Genomic DNA, 7,988 nt, shown 5'->3' on the forward strand with positions numbered 1-7,988 from the left:
ACTGAGTGCACATGACTGCTTCTATCCTTCTCATGCCACTGAATCTCTAATTAAATTACCAAGGAGAAATATTTTTTTTTAATCTTAGTTTAAAATATCATTATTCCAAAGGATAACAATATTTGTCATTAGAAAAGTCCTTGGTCATGAATTAATTCCAGCTTGTCCTTTCTGGAAACATGTTTATGTTAACACAAGTCAAAGTTTCTGCTTCAGTGCAAGATATAGAAGGAAAAATACAACCACTCCTAAAAAGGTCTTAATGGGATTTTTAGCAGTTTATTTTTATCTTCAAAGGAACTGAGAGAGTATTTCTAAAGGAAACCATAAAATGTGTCCCATTCTACCCAAAGCATTTGCATTTTCAGAGTGGCACTTTATTTAGCCCACTGTGTTCATATTAATTTTCAGTGCTGTGAGCAAGCATGTCAGTGTATATTAACACCTGATCTATAAAGGGAATGCTTAGCCTTACTCAAGGTATTAGTCACCGCACCTTGGGAAGCTGTTGTACTTCTGCTGCTGGCTTCAGTGAGGCAGGATGCACATGCTTTGATTCTTAATGAAACATGTATATGATCGAATTTGTCATCAAGAGCCCAGAAGCTTCAACAACTTTTCCAAAGTTCAGAAGGATTTTCCAGGCATCTTCTGTTTTTTAAATACCATTGGTCTATGCTGTATAAAACCCCACTTCCCAAATAGAATGTCAGAAAAAGAATTATAATGTGAAGGAGAGAGTTCTTTCTTAAAGAGTCTTGTGTGTTTAGTACCCTTATTGAGACGTTCAAACCCAATATTCCCTGATGTTTAGGCTTCACAAATCAGAACTTAAAACTTCAGCTTATTTGTCTCTCATTTTCGAGGTTATACATTATTAAGGGTAAAGACTATACCATGTTCATCTTTGTAACCCAGTCACTAGGAACTGAAGATTCCCCTGTAAACATCATTCAACATTAAGTGAAAAGAAGAAAGAAGCCAGGAATCAAAGAAATTTCTCTTCCTTAGGTAACTGCTATATATTCAGTTCAGTCGCTCAGTTGTGTCTGACTCTTTGCGACCCCATGAATAGCAGCACGCCAGGCCTCCCTGTCCATCACCATCTCCCGGAGTCTACCCAAAGCCATGTCCATCGAGTCGGTGATGCCATCCAGCCATCTCATCCTCTGTTGTCCCCTTCTCCTCCTGTCCTCAATCATTCCCAGCATTAGGGTCTTTTCAAATGAGTCAGCTCTTCGCATGAGGTGGCCAAAGTATTGGAGTTTCAGCTTCAACATCAGTCCTTCCAATGAACACCCAGGATTGATCTCCTTTAGGATGGACTGGTTGGATCTTCTTGCAGTCCAAGGGACTCTCAAGAGTCTTCTAACACCACCGTTCAAAAGCATCAATTCTTTGGTCACAGCTTTCCTCACAGTCCAACTCTCACATCCATACATGACTACTGGAAAAACCATAGCCTTGACTAGACAGACCTTTGGTGGCAAAGTAATGTCTCTGCTTTTCAATATGCTGTCTAGGTTGGTCATAACATTCCTTCCAAGGAGTAAGCGTCTTTTAATTTCATGGCTGCAGTCACCATCTGCAGCGATTGGAGCCAAAAAAATAAAGTCTGACACTGTTTCCACTGTTTCCCCATCTATTGCCCATGAAGTGATGGGACCAGATGCCATGATCTTCATTTTCTGAATGTTGAGCTTTAAGCCAACTTTTTCACTCTCCTCTTTTACTTTCATCAAGAGGCTTTTGAGTTCCTCTTCACTTTCTGCCATAAGGGTGGTGTCATCTGCATATCTGAGGTTATTGATATTTCTCCCGGCTATCTTGATTCCAGCTTGTGCTTCTTCCAGCCCAGCGTTTCTCATGATGTATTCTGCATATAAGTTAAATAACACAGAATGGCCTCTGTTCGTTTCCAAGGCAAACTGTTCAATATCACGGTAATCCAAGCCTATGCCCCAACCAGTAACGCTGAAGAAGCTGAAGTTGAACGGTTCTATGAAGACCTACAAGACCTTTTAGAACTAACACCCAAAAAAGATGTCCTTTTCATTACAGGCGACTGGAATGCAAAAGTAGGAAGTCAGGAAACACCTGGAGTAGTAACAAGCAAATTTTGCCTTGGAGTACAGCAGGGCAAAAGCTAATAGAGTTCTGCCAAGTGAATGCACTGGTCATAGCGAACACCCTCTTCCAACAACACAAGACAGGACTCTACACATGGACATCACCAGATGGTCAACACCAAAAGCAGATTGATTATATTCTTTGCAGTCAAAAATGGAGACACTATATACAGTCAGCAAAAACAAGACCGGGAGCTGACTGTGGCTCAGATCATGAACTCCTTATTGCCGAATTCAGACTTACATTGAAGAAAGTAGGGAAAACCACTAGACCATTAAGGTATGACCTAAATCAAATCCCTTATGATTATACAGTGGAAGTGATAGATAGATTTAAGGGACTAGATCTGATAGACAGAGTGCCTGATGAACTATGGATGGAGGTTCGTGACATTGTACAGGAGACAGGGATTAAGACCATCCCCATGGAAAAGAAATTCAAGAAAGCAGAATAGCTGTCTGAGGAGGCCTTACAAATAGCTGTGAAAAGAAAGAAGTGAAAAGCAAAGGAGAAAAGGAAAGATATTCCCATCTGAATGCAGAGTTCCAAAGAATAACAAGGAGAGATAACAAAGCTTTCCTCAGCAATCAATGCAAAGAAATAGAGGAAAACAACAGAATGGGAAAGACTAGAGATCTCTTCAAGAAGATTAGAGATACCAAGGGAATATTTCATGCAAAGATGGGCTCAATAAAAGACAGAAATGGTATGGACCTAACAGAAGCAGAAGATATTAAGAAGACGTGGCAAGAATACACAGAAGAACTGTACAAAAAAGAGCTTCACGTCCCAGATAATCATGATGGTGTGATCACTCACCTAGAGCCAGACATCCTAGAATGTGAAGTCAAGTGGGCCTTAGGAAGTATCACTTTGAACAAAGCTAGTGGAGGTGATGGAATTCCAGTGGAGCTATTTCAAATCCTGAAAAATGATGCTGTGAAAGTGCTGCACTGAATATGCCAGCAAATTTGGAAAACTCAGCAGTGGCCACAGGACTGAAAAAGGTCAGTTTTCATTCCAATCCCAAAGAAAGGCAATGCCAAAGGATGCTCAAACTACTGCACAATTGCACTCATCTCACAGGCTAATAAAGTAATGCTCAAAATTCTCCAAGCCAGGCTTAAGCAATACGTGAACCATGAACTTCCAGATGTTCAAGCTGGTTTTAGAAAAGGCAGAGGAACCAGAGATCAAATTGCCAACATCCACTGGATCATTGAAAAAGCAAGAGAGTTTCAGAAAAGCATCTATTTCTGCTTTATTGACTATGCCAAATCCTTTGATTGTGTGGACCACAACAAACTGTGGAAAATTCTTAAAGAGATGGGAATACCAGACCATCTGACCTGTCTCTTTGGAAACCTGTATGCAGATCAGAAAGCAACAGTTAGAACTGGACATGGAACAACATCCTGGTTCCAAATAGGAAAAGGAGTACGGCAAGGCTGTATATTGTCACCCTGCTTATTTAACTTATACACTATCTGTTAGATATTGATTTAAATGTGCTGTGCTTAGTCGTTCAGTCATGTCCAACTCTTTGTGACCCCATTGATTTATATATTTCCTGCCTAAATAAATATTTGGATAATTCCAGTCTAAAATATATTCATAAACTTTCCTCAACACTGACAACTTTTGGTTGACTCAGTTCTGTTTCTTTTTCTTTTCACTATCAAATTCCTGAAAAAGCAATCGCTATTCTCTGTTTTCTTCTCTTCAAAACATTTTCACTTCTTAGCTCCTGCCAACTGTTTCCTCTTCTCAATTTTCTACACAATTGTTCTACTCAAGTTTACCAGTTACCTGGTTATCATTTTTTTTTTCTACTCCTTAATCATCCCTTCATAGCATTTTACATTTGCCAACACATGTCTCTTGGAAAAATTTCCACCTCTCTCTTCATCTTTGCTCTCTCAGTCCCTCTCCAACCCCAACTTTCATAAAATAGCAATCTTTCTACAGGTATTTTTAAAGCTCTTACTTCAGTCTTTTGTTCTTACTCTGCAATATCTGCCTAGGCAATCTAATCTATTGTTGTCTATCTTCTATCTTTTTCTACCAAGTTTCAATGCCATATTGAGGGAGAGATCAGGAACTGGATACTCCTCCTTTGCTTCTCCCAGTTAGAGAAGCCAAAACAGTACAGCATGCATCTTGCATAGTAACTGTGCTTTTTTTTTTAAGTGACAATCTCTGCTGACACATCTTTTCAGCTTTTTCTTTCCTCCATCTCCCTTTTTCTGCTCTAAATATTGACATGGTAGCTGAAGACAGAGTGGTCATTTTGTGGCCATGCAGGCAAAGCTTAGGAATGGTGGAACAGGAAGATATATATTACCTGTGTCCTAATATATAAGGTAAGGACCACTCACCTTTTAAGCCAGTTCATATATTTGAAAGCCTTTCAATCCATAAGGCTTGAATAACAAAATTAGTTTAACACTGAAGCACTTACATCAATGACAAAGAATTTTTCAAACAAAGAATATGAAACTCAGTGATCTGTTTTGAATTGGTTACCCAAGCTGGGGATTGTGTACTGCAAATGAGACCCGAGTCATTTAGCTCAGTACCCATACAGACCAAGTGAACATTTACATACGAAAAATTGTATGTCATATTTATAGATTAAAGTTATACCCAAGCTTGTCTTCTTCTCCTTTGTTAAAAAAGTTTCTTCATTGATCAAACTTGTCTTCTTAAAAGGTTGTGCCATTGACTACAATGAATGTTACAGATTATTGCATGTCTCTAATTTATTCATAAATTCCTTCAAAAAACACTGAACACATGTCATTAGATTATATGCTAGGTAGTGAGGATACAGAAATCAGTCAAGCATGAACTCCTCAAACACAGTAGGCAACTCACTTTACCTTGTGTAACACATTGATAAAGTGATGCAGGAATATTATTGACTGAAAGTTAATGTGCTTGTGTAAGTTCTTGGATTAGTGCATGACTATGCATAATAACCTGGTACTGCCAAGGGACCTTTGTATTTCCCCAATAACATTCATTCAGCCCAGATAAGTCTAAATTTACTATTTCTGCTTAGCTGTTTTGTGAGAATATCAAGTTCACATACCAATAAAAGATAAAGAGTTGGATTGGGAACATATTTTGGTTGGAGAAGAAAAAGCAATTGTTATTTATGAAGATTGATCTATTAAGGTTTGACAGAAAACAACAAAATTCTGTAAAGCAATTATCCTTCAATTAAAAAATAAATATATTTTAAGAAAAGATTGATCTATCTACCCATTTATCTATCATCTATACGCCTACAATGTGGGAGACCTGGGTTCGATCCCTGGGATGGGAAGATCCCCTGGAGAAGGAAATGGCAAACCACTCCAGAACTCTTGCCTGGAAAACCCCTGGACAGAGGAGCCTGGTAGGCTACAGTCCATGAGGTTGCAGAGTTGGACACGACTGAGCAACTTCACTTCACTTTCATGTACCCTATAACTTCTTGGGGTCAGTGTCTTCCTTTACTCTGTTATGCATATGAAGAATTTTAAAACTTCTCACTACTTTTCATTTTCTTCATCGCTGTGTGAAATGATTTGCTGTCACTACTGGAGTTTTAGGTCTTTTAGACAAGCTCACTCAAAATGTTATCAAGAGAGGAACTTGACTATACCATGAACTCTTGATAGATAGATAGATAGATAGATTCTCAGCTTGCTACTATAGTGGCTAATGCTCTAAAGAGAAAATAGCCACATTGATATGCTATCTTCCTGGCACAGTTTTTTATGAATGAGTTTATGCCTTTTAGTATCAGGTCTTGAATCAGAATGAGTATTGCTTAGTAATTAACAATTGCAAGTGAAAATTTATTTTTGATTATGGAGATGAAAATGATGGTCACTATCTTATTTGTTCACCTCTTTCATAAAGCTTGCCCAGTAATGTCAGTTCCAAGTATTTTTTCTCTTTTCTGACTTCATGGCACAGATTGCTTGTAACTTCTCACTAACAACTGCAGTTATTAGTATTCCTTTTCTCTTCAAACCAGTGAATATATATTTATTGTCAGTTTTAAGCAAGGGAGTTTCTAGGTATTATGGGGAATGTGGGTTGACCAATGAAGACGTAAAGTGACATATTCATAAGTGATTAATGTAAAAATGGATTATGAGATAAGCTATAAAATACACAAAAGGAGCACTTGACTTTCTAGAGAAAGACATTGTGGAGTCAAAATGTACACTTACAAAATACATTTGTTGCAGATATAAGATTCCATTTCCTGAGAGCTTTACTCTAAGTATATTTAGTCTTATGTTAAACACAGTCATAAGTAACTGGTTCACATGAAATTTGGATTGGCCAAAACTCATGATAGACTTCTAAAATGGTTGAGAATTAAAACTGCCAAGTCTCTCATAGCAACTAAGTGAACTAACTGGAAACTTTATAAGTGGCTGATAGAAATCCTAAGACAAAAGTAGAGAGTAAGTGATAGGTCAAATTGGCCAGGTTCTTTGAAGGAATCCTGTGGAAGAGAAGGTGATCAAGTTCCTTAGCCCCCAGAACTGTTTTATATCATAAGTGACTTGCTAATTTCTAAGCCACTTTCTTGTCTTTTATTGCACAAGTGTTCGTACATTCGCTTAGGCATGATCATCTGGAAAACATTTCTGCCTTTGTTATTTCAACATGCATCTCCAACATATATACACAAATACATACACACACACACACAGAGAGATGCTCATACGTTTATATATATACACACTCACTTCCACACCATACCTTATTTCCTATTCCAAAGACCAACAAGTAGAAAATATTCAAATAGTGCATCAAGAGAGAGAAAAACAGAGAAAGTACCACTACAAAATTATCATTAGGAGTTCCTAAAGATCTAAAGAACACAACTCTCCCTGTTTTGTAACAGTTAACATTTGCAACCACAGTTTTGAATCACCAAGAAAAATGTAATTTATTGATATTGTCATTGATATGGTTAGTAAGGGAGAAGTATATGTATAACACTGCAACTAGAATACCGTTAAACTATTTTTTAAAATCCAGAACACTTCAGTACTTAAAATAATAAAAATCATTTACAATTTTTAGGAGATTACTTCCCAAATTTTTCACAAAATAAGATATTTTAATATATTCCCTTGGAGCTTATAATATCATTTTGAATTTTTACTGACCTCCTGTGTATTTATATCTTGGTTCTCTAAAAGAGATTTTGAGCTCTCTAGGCAGGAACTAATATACATTTACATCATTCTTCTTTCGGAGAAGGTATAGAAGTGTTCATTTTTCAATATCCTCTTAACAGAGATGTAAAAACATAAACCCCTTATTTTGTATTACTTTAAAGCACACAACTCTGAAACACACTCCAGCTCAAATATAACAGAGAACACTTTTTAATCATTAGATTAAGCCTACTCATTGTCAATGACATGAGGATGAGATTGGAAATAGAATATCATTAAGTCAATGATTTAGATGAGGGATAATAATTTGCATGTGTAGTGCAGAGCACATTTCATTCACAAAGGGGATGAGTAACTAGATTTGTTTTCCTTCCTCATAAATTACTAGAATTCAAGTGGCATAGTAATTATGAGTGGACTGATTGCTTTCCATGTTTGCAGCCTGGATTTTCAGAGCTACTTACAGCATTTAATCTAGCATTTATATGAGCTCCCCAACTGGGCTTCAATGATACTTTCCATGTTTTGAAAAAAATCCAACTTTAAGTTAGTTGTACAGTAAAGTATTTGGTCCCGAGGATCAACTACAGGCTTTGTTTATATAGTTTAGACTGAGCTTTTTAAGGGCCAGAGTGTTTAAATAACAAAATTTATAAAATTCTC

The sequence above is a fragment of the Bos indicus x Bos taurus genome, chromosome 15 (genome assembly GCF_003369695.1).
Source record: "Bos indicus x Bos taurus breed Angus x Brahman F1 hybrid chromosome 15, Bos_hybrid_MaternalHap_v2.0, whole genome shotgun sequence".
Lineage (NCBI taxonomy): Eukaryota > Metazoa > Chordata > Mammalia > Artiodactyla > Bovidae > Bos > Bos indicus x Bos taurus.